Here is a 9,983-nt window from a genome sequence, read left to right on the forward strand (position 1 = left end):
TTGAAAGATAGACTTACTTCCGCTTTGGTGTTGACTTTACCGGAAGGGATTGATAGTTTTTTTGTTTATTGTGATGCCTCGAGAATAGGGCTAGGATGTGTGCTTATGAAAAATGGGAAATTCATTGCCTATACTTCAAGGAAACTTAAGATTCATAAGAAGAATTATCCTACCCATGAACTCAAACTAGCGGCAGTTGTGTTTGCTCTTAAGCTTTGGAGACATTATTTGTACGGTCTTTATGTCGATGTCTTTACCGACCACAATAGTTTGCAATATGTGTTTCATCAGAAGGATCTAAATCTTCACCAAACAAGGTGGCTCGAGTTATTGAAGGATTATAATATGAGTGTTCTCTATCACCCCAGAAAGGTGAATGTGGTGGAGGATACTCTTAGTCGATTATCTATGGGTAGTGTTGCTCACATCAAAAGTGATAAAAATGAGTTTGTTCGATATGCTCATAGATTGGCCCGGTTAGATGTTTAGTTAGTAGACTCTACCAAGGGTGGTGTTATGGTTCACAATGGGTCAAAATCGTCTTTTGTGGTGGATGTGAAAGCCAAGCAAGGTCTTGATCCGACTTTGGTTGAATTAAAGGAAGTGGCTTTCTCTCAAGGAAGAGATGGTGTACTTAGATATCAAGGTCATTTGTGTGTTCCTGATGTAGATGACTTGAGAGAACAAATCTTGTCAGAAGCCCATAGTTCTCAATATTCCATTAACCTAAGAGCCACCAAGATGTACTATGACTTGTGGGAGATCTGTCAATGGAATGGGATGAAAAAGGATATTGCGGGATTTGTGGCTAAATGTCCTAATTGCCAACAAGTGAAGGTTGAGCATCAGAAATTAGGAGGGTTTTCCCAAGACATTAACATTCTTATTTAGAAGTGGGAAGATTTGAATATGGACTTCATCGTTGGGTTGCCTCGCACCCAACGACAACATGACTCGATTTGGGTTAGAGTAGATCGAATGACGAAATCGGCTCATTTCATTCCCGTCAAGATTTCTTATTCGATGAAGGACTATGCTAAGTTGTACTTGAGAGAAATGATAAAGTTGCATGGAGTACCTTTATACATTATCTCCGATCATGGTACCCAATTCAGTTCTCAATTTTGGAAATCTTTTCAAAAGGGTCTTGGTACTCGTGTTAAGCTTACTACGATCTTTCATCCGCAAATCGATGGGCAAGTGGAGCATACTATCAAAACTTTGGAAGATATGTGGAGAGAATGTGTGATTGATTTCAAAGGTAATTGGGATGATCACTTGCCTTTGATTGAGTTTGCATATAACAATAGTTATCACTCAATTATTGGCATGGCTCCATTTGAAGCATTATATAGTGGGGGTGTAGATCTCTTATAGGTTTTTTTGAAGTAGGTGAAATTGCTTTGGTAGGGCCCGAACTGGTACATGAGGCTATGGAGAAAGTTTGGCTTATTAGAGAAAGGTTGAAAATGGCTCAAAGTTGGCAAAAGTCGTATGCCGATGTTAGAAGAATAGATCTTGAGTTTAATCAGAATGATTGGGTTTAGTTGAAAAATCTCACCCATGAAGGGTGTAATAAGGTTTGGCAAAAAAGGGAAGCTTAGTCCCCGTTATGTAGGCCCATTTCAAATTTTGAGGCGTATTGGTAAGGTTGCTTATGAACTTGAATTGCCTAATGAATTGGCATCGATGCATCCAGTTTTCCTTGTCTCCATGTTGAAGAAATGTGTTGGTGATTCGACAACTATAGTCCCCTTAGAATATTTGAGAATTAAGGAGAGTCTTTCTTATGAGGAAGTCCCTGTTTAGATTTAAGACCAGCAAGTCAAGAAGTTGAGAAATAAAAAAGTTGCTTCCATGAAAGTTCTTTTAGAGGAATCAGTTAGTTGAGGGTGCTACTTTGGGAGGCCGAGGCCGATATTATATCCTCATCTCTTTCCTTTTACCCCTAGTCTAGCTTGAGTATTGAGTTCCTCATGATTTACTCTTTTGGTGTCATGTGTCTTAGATATTCCCATGATTTCCTCATTTATGCATGTTCATGAAAAGGCTTAAGTTTTGGGAAAATGAGCCAACTTGATTGATTTCTACATGTTTATGTGCATTTGAGTATGAACTGCATATAGACTTCATGATATGATGTTTTGAACATGCTTTAGCTTGGAGTTGATATTTCCTCCTCGGATATGTGCATTATGTGATTGTTTTCATGTTGGGTTGAAGTTCCTACCTTCCTTATGATGTTTTGAATCTCATTCGAGGAAAAATGATCCAAAGGGGGAGATAAAGTAACACCTCAGATTTGAAAAGCCGGAAAATTCAATTTTTCAGAAACCTGGTGCCCGTTCCTACGGTGCCATCCACGGCCCATAGAACGACCCACAGACCGTAGATGGTGTCCGTGGTTGGCCAGTAATTCTTTTCAAAATGTCAAGTTTTCTGTATTATTTTGACGGTTCACCAGGACGGTCCGTCATTCAATGCACGAGTCGTAGATAAGTCTCGTAGGTGAGTACTAGACTTAGAGAGATTTTGAGGTCAAAAGTTGAGGACCACTGTTGAGACCTACGGCTCGTCGTCTGGACCACGACCCATGGGTGGGTCCTGTCGTTTGAGGTCCAAAAACTTAAATCTCTGAACCAATCGACGGAGGGACAGGATGGTTCGTAGGTTGACCCACGGACCGTAGGTCCCCACCGTCGATTGGGTTCGAAAGTTATTTCATAGGGGATTTTAGGTCTTTTCCTAATTATTTTATTCGCATACTATGTGATTTTACACTTCACCGAAACCCTTATATAAACATTTTAACACCAAAATATACTCAATTTAAATCATTCTCTCAAATTTACAAAAGAAAACCTCTCAAATATTTCTCTCTCTAGAAGTTAAAGAAGAAGGGTTCAATCTAGGGTTTCAAGTCAAGTAAGCAATTGGCATTGAGGTATGATAGTTTTCATCCATGGAGTTCCCAACTTCTCCAATATTCAAAGTTAGAAATACCCAATTGAGTTACTGTTTTTCTTCTATGTTATGGGTTCTGTTAATTATTGATTTAATTGATTGATCTATGATCTTTTATGCAAGAATTGAGTTAATCTCATGTTTTTATGATGATCCCCCATGAAACCATGTAACTCCCATGTTTTGCAAGTTACGATGATGTAATGTGGGTTTTGGATTATGAAATAAGAGTTTATGAAATCAAGCATATTCTCATGAAATTTATGTAAAAGTTTTAAAGATGCATTGAGAGTGAAGTATCAATGATGTTGTTATTGTTGTGTTTGTGAAAAGTTTTCTCACATAATAAGAGTTCTTATAGTTGAAAGGTCTTCTTTCCAAAATGAACCAATGTTAAGGAGCTACTCTAATGTTGAGGCAAGAGGTGACTACCCATGCTCTCTAATTGAAATGACAAGAGGTGATTACCCATGTCATATGATATATGGACAAGAGGCGATTACCCATGTTCCTTTATGAGCTAAGATGAATATGAATTAGAACTATTCCATGGAAGTTACGCTTAGTACCACGTGGACAAGTAGTGATTATCCATGTCCCATAAACTATGTGCCAACATAGGATTATCTAGATAGACATTAGCTAGTGGATCCACATAAGCTAGAAGTTCATGGTCCTTACCTTGGCAAGTAGGACAACCCTTTTTCGGTGGGGGAGACACCAGATTCCATGTTGATATATCACATGGTCTTATATGTCGTTTAAAGCTACTTCCCACAAACAAGCTAAGATGAACTAAGGTTACTTCAAGAAGTATCTTACGTATGTTTTTAAGGTGATGTTCGCTTACATTGATCATGTTTTATGACTTATGTTTTCTAAGAATCAAGATTTATGTTTTATCTTGATCATTGCATACTCATGAAAATGTCCATTTTTAGCATGATTTATATGTTTTTATGCATGGCTATCATACTTGGTACATATTTTGTACTAACGCATACTCTTGCCTACATTTCCCCAAATGTAAGATCTAACAGTCAGGAAAGGGTTCCCAGTTTCGTGGCTAGAGTCAGTTGAGAAGATTCTGAGATTTCATGAGTCCTCATTCATAGAGGACCAGACATTTATTGTTTTCAGTCTTTCCTTACTTTCAGTTTTGGAACATGATGTACGGGTTATGCCCAAATTCATTCTTTTGTACTAGATGTTTTGAGACGATGTTTAGATTTCCGCTTTTCTCGACAAAACTCTTATATGTTGAAACTGTCTCTTAATCCGTTTATTCTATGTCTTGTATGATGAAAGCTAAGTGGCTTATATGGGGCCTCTCAGGGTCTTATACGCCATGTTACACCTAGGGGCTACCTTGGGTCGTGACAAAATACAAATAAATGCAACTAAACTAAGTCGTGGGATCAGCACTAACCTTTGTTAGGTTCTTTATTTGAACAAAAATTGCGTAGTCGGGGAATAAGGCTTTTCGATTAGATTAATTATGTTATCTGACTATCAGTCATTATTTCGTGATTTATGCTTTTCTTTGTTTTTTGTTTATACAGGTTGAGCTCTAGTGCATATCATACACTTGGAGTTAAGGTAGACCCTTAATTCCACAAAATCCTGAAATTAAAAGAACTTTAAAAAGAATGAACAACAATGGTGGTCTTGAGACAAATGAAGAAGTAGCAAAATAGCTCAGAGTGGTAAAAGAGAATGCCCGCCAAAATGCTTCGAATATTCAACCTATAATGAGAAAAAATGTTGTCTCCGCCACACCCATGCTCTGCTCCACCCACGTTTCTGACCTAATTTGACATTCATGGCCATTCCGGCCACTGGTCAGCCTAATCTTGAGGCTGGTCAGTCACAGTTGTTACATTACGATGCTTTTCCACCCCTGAATTCATGTAGCAGGCTAAATATTGGTACACCTAGATTGCCAATTGTGCCTAGTCTGCCTAATGAAAGTATATGCAACAATAAATTACAATTGCAGTATGCAAGTGTATTAAAGAATCTAAAAGATACTACGGTAGTCAACAAGAACGTTGTACCTATACTAATAAAACAAGTATCGTATACAAATGGAGTTCCTAGAATACAATGGACAGAGGAGGAAGTACATAGGATGAACTATATTGAAAATTTACAATATGCAGTGGTGGGTAAATTTTCCTATGGGTGGCCTGACTTAGAGGAACTACGAACAATAATTCTAAGACAATGATATATTAAGGGAGAGTGAAAGATAGGCCTACTAAGGAATAGGCATGTCCTGATAGGGCTTGAACTACAGGAAGATTTTATCAATGTAATGGAAAAGAACATATATTAACTTCTTGCCAATGATGGATACTCGTACACTATGAAACCCCTCATTTATGATGCAAAGTTTAAAGTAGAAGAGGAAACTACACAGGCTATGGCTTGGATATCCTTTCCAGATCTCAAGCCAACCTTTTTTGTGAAGGAATCCATATTTTCTTTGGCTACTGCAGTTGGGAAGCCTATACATTTAGACATGGCAACAATAAACAAAAGACGGCCAAGTTGTGCTAGAGTAAAGGTTTAGGTTGATTTGTTAGCTAATTTTCCAAAGTTTGTGGAGATGGAAACTGTGAATGAAGATACTAAAGAATCAAGAATAGAACGAGTCAAGATCCATTATGACATGCTGCCCAGATATTGCTTGCATTGTAAAGTTCAAGGCCATGCTGAAGAAGAATGTAGAAGTATACATCCAGAGTTACATCAATATGTTGCAAGAGAGGAAAGTTAATAAAAAGGACAGGCAAACAACCAAAGGGGACAAACTAATAAGGAGGAGGACAAAGAAATGGAAATCTATCCATATAGAAGGAAAATGATCATTAAGAGATATTGGAAACCAACCAATAGAATGTTTGTAAAGGAAGATAGTGTTAACATTAATGAGAAATCTTACACCTCAGTTAAAGGGGCAACTACTAGAAACTCATTTGTTGCACTACAACAAGAAGTTAATGAAAGGCGACAACAAACTCCATGTGAGTTGTTGGAGACACGTGATCAAGCACAAGAGGAGGATGATAAAGAACAATCTCATGGGATTACAAACACATCTACTAACAAGCAAGCAGAGGCCAAAAAAGATTGCATAACATAAGCTTTTGGTGAGCAACAAAAGCAGATAGCCATACAACATAGTACCAATAAAACATCAGAAAATTCCAACTGCAACACGCAGTAGATAAATATGAGAAGGAAGTTGCCACTGAAGAGATTGTAGACATCAAGGGTCGGATGGTACCTTCCCAAGATAAAGATATTAGTAAGGCTGACAAGGGAAGGGCATATGGCAGTATCAATACATATAAAGGGGATAAGCATTGCATGGAACTAGTTAGGCACCAACAACACCAATCATATATATTGCACGATAGTTATCAAGAGCCTCTAGTTGTGGCCTCATGGGAGGGAAATAATTCAGAACACACTCCAATATTGCAAATTGAAGATGGTAAGAGTGGTGCATCTGTGAACTACCACCAGTGTATAATTCCCACATCAGCAAATAAGTTAGAACATGTAGTGCCTAAACAATCAATCCCTATTGAAACACTACATTCTATAGTATCACATGAAATACCACAGGAGGAGTCAAGTAATTCCGCACAAGGATCTATACAAATAGCAGAGATAATGCACGCATGAGTGGAGGATACTGAGGAAAAGGACAGTGACCAATTAGAATCACTAATATGCAAAGAGGCTGGACTTTCTCCACAGGAGGAAAATAAAGGGAGAAATATAAAAAAAAAAAAACAAGAAGGAGGTTGATTTAAAGCCAAAAAGAACACAGGCTAAGAGGGTTGAGAAGAACAGTCTTAAATGATACACAAAGCTTTATTTTGGAACATAAGGTCTGTGAGAACTCAAAATATTTTTCATAGAGTTCAAATGCTAAACAGACACCACAAGTTTTTTTCTTATTACTTTGATGGAACCATTTCAAGACACTACCCATATACATAGCTATAAACGAAGGTTAGGTATGCAATATGCAAACTACAACACTAATGGGCAGATTTGGGTGTTTATCAAAGAAGGCATTAGTGTAGGAGTTATTTCTGACACGGAGCAATAATTGTCCTTGCAGTTGACTCTAGCTAATGGGTATCAGTTCATGGTCACTATGGTTTATGCAAAATGTATAGTTGTGGAAAGATTGTGTTTATGGGATGATTTGTACTCCATTGGGCACAATTTATCATTGTCATGGATGGTAGGAAGGGACTTCAATGTTATTATGGAGGAAGATGAGAAAATTGGTGGACTTCCTGTTTATCCACAAGAATATGAAGACTTTGCATTGTGTATAAACTCCTGTGAGTTAGTTGATATCCATTTCACAGGTAATCCTTTCACTTGCTGGAATGGTATAGCTGATAGAGACTATATGTTCAAAAGGCTAGAAAGGGTGGTAACTAATCAGGCTTTACAAGATTTTTTTGGCCAACTGGAGCTTCAACATCTAACGAGAACAGGATCAGATCATGCCCCTCTTTTATTGACTTGTAGAGGACTGACTCAAAACTACATCAAACCTTTCATGTTTCTGAAGTTTTGGATAAAGAGTGATGACTTTCTAGAGGTGGTTAAACAAAACTGGGAATCTGTTTTCTCAGAAGATGTTTTTGTGCAGTGGAAATTTAGATTAAAGAAGACCAAAATAGCCTTAACCAAGTGGAGTAAATATAAGTTTGGGGACATTTTTAAACAATTGTTGATCAGAGAAGAAATTGCTAGAGTGAAGGAACAACTATTTGAAGAACATCCTACAGCTCTTAATATGATAGTGCTCCAACAGGCTCAGGCAGAATACAAGTTATACTTGCACTATGAAGAAGAGTTTTGGAAGCAAAAGGCAAGTATTCAATGGTATAATGAGGGAGACAAGAACACTAAATTATTTCATAGTTTAGTGAAGGGAAGAAGGAAAAGACTAACTCTGAAGAGAATGCTAAGATCTGATGGCACTTTGGCTGAAGGGGACGAGGCAATTGCAGCAGAGGTAGTAAATTATTTTCAGAATCAGTTTTCTAGGACTGATTGTAATGAGGAACTTAGTTTACTCAATCATATAAGGCCATCTATTACTGGTGAGGAGAATGCCTTGATTAAATAAATACCTGATAGAGAGGAAATTAAGTCAGGGGTGTTTAAACTAGAAGGAGATAGTGCTTGTGGACTTGATGGCTTTACAGGTCATTTTTTCCAGAAGTGTTGGTCGATAGTAGGTCCAGATATTGTTGGGATTATTCATGCTTTTTTCAGGACCAAACTCTTCCTAAATCAATTACTCATACTAATTTGGTCTTATTGCCTAAACGGAGTTTATCCAAACCTTTTCAGACTTAAGGCCTATTAGTTTAAGAAGTTTTATTAATAAAATCATTTCCAGAATCATTCATGATAGGTTTGAGGTTTTTCTTCCCAGATTAATCGCACAAAATCAATCTGGTTTTGTGAAGGGAAGAAATATTGCTGAAAATGTGTTTTGGCTCAAGAAAGTTTCTCAGATATTAGAAAAAGGGGGGAACCAGATAATGTCGTAATCAAATTGGATATGGCCAAGACATATGACAGGGATAATTGGAGGTTCATGGCAAGTGTATTGGCTCAGGTGGGTTTTGATGTTGTTGTTATTGATATAATATGGAGAATTGTGGCAAATAACTGGTATTCTATTATCATCAATGGGCAAGCTAAGGGTTTCTCCATTCTACAAGAGAGGTAAAGCAGGGTGATCCACTATCACCTACTTTATTTATCTTAACTGCAGAGGTTTTATCTACAGCTTTAAATCATCTATTTGATCACAATGATTTTAAATGCTTTGGTATGCCTAAGTGGAGTGAAAGGCTAAATCATTTGGTTTATTTTACATGTTCAATAAAGCTACAAATCACTCAATAGAGATGGTGGAAGATACTACTAGTTTCTACAGGTTTTGTTAGAGGTACTTTCCCTTTGTTGTATCTTGGATGTCAAATTGGACATGCCAAGAAGAGGAAATTTGATTTTAGGGATTTGATTAAGGGTCTGTTTGGATTGGCTTTTGGCTTATGACTTATAAGCCAAAAGCCATAAGTTAGGATTTCTAACTTATGGCTTTTGGCTTATTTTTGTTATTTTGACTTTAAAATAAGTGCTTATAAGCACTTTTTAACTTTACCCAAACACTTCAAAACTGTTTAAAAGCTATTTTGGCTTAAAAGCACCTAAAATAAGCTAATCCAAATGGGCACTAAGAAGATACAAAGTAAACTGCATATATTGAAAGGTAAGTTATTATCCTTTGGTGGTAAAGTTGTTCTCATTAACCATGTGTTGCAGAGCATGCCCATATACCTCATGTTAGTAACTAGCCCTCCAAAATGTATCATAAATGATATTCATAGAGTGTTTTCTAAATTTCTATGGAATTGTAAAGAGGATAGAAGGGAAAAACATTGGATTGTTTTGGAATGATATGTGTATGCCTAAGGAGGAAGGTGGTCTTGGTTTTAGGTCTCTAATAGATGTCTCAAAAGCTTTATTTGCTAAACTCTGGTGGGACTTCAAGACCAAAAACACTTTGTGGTCAAACTACATGTGGAATAAATATTGTACGAGGAAAGGTTCACAAACAGTAGAATGGAAAGGAGGATCTCAAGTTTGGAAGTTGATGCTTCAGGCTAGAGATTATATATATCAGGAGATATGGTGGGAAGCTAGAGGTGGTCATTGATTAACGTTTCAAACACACCTCATCCAATTCTAGGTGTAAATGATCGTTAGTCAGTATAAAAACCAACAATTGAGTTGGGGTCGAGCCCCACAGAAAGAGGTACGTGTTCAAACTAAATTTAAGAAGTACAAATGTGATCTAATCAGCTATAGGAATAAAAATTATCGAAAAAGACGTGAATCAAATTAAAAGGGGTGACACGAACGTCAGATAGGGGTTTTGGTTTGCAATTATCAACTACAAT

Source organism: Solanum tuberosum, unplaced genomic scaffold (genome assembly GCF_000226075.1).
Source record: "Solanum tuberosum cultivar DM 1-3 516 R44 unplaced genomic scaffold, SolTub_3.0 scf00080, whole genome shotgun sequence".
Lineage (NCBI taxonomy): Eukaryota > Viridiplantae > Streptophyta > Magnoliopsida > Solanales > Solanaceae > Solanum > Solanum tuberosum.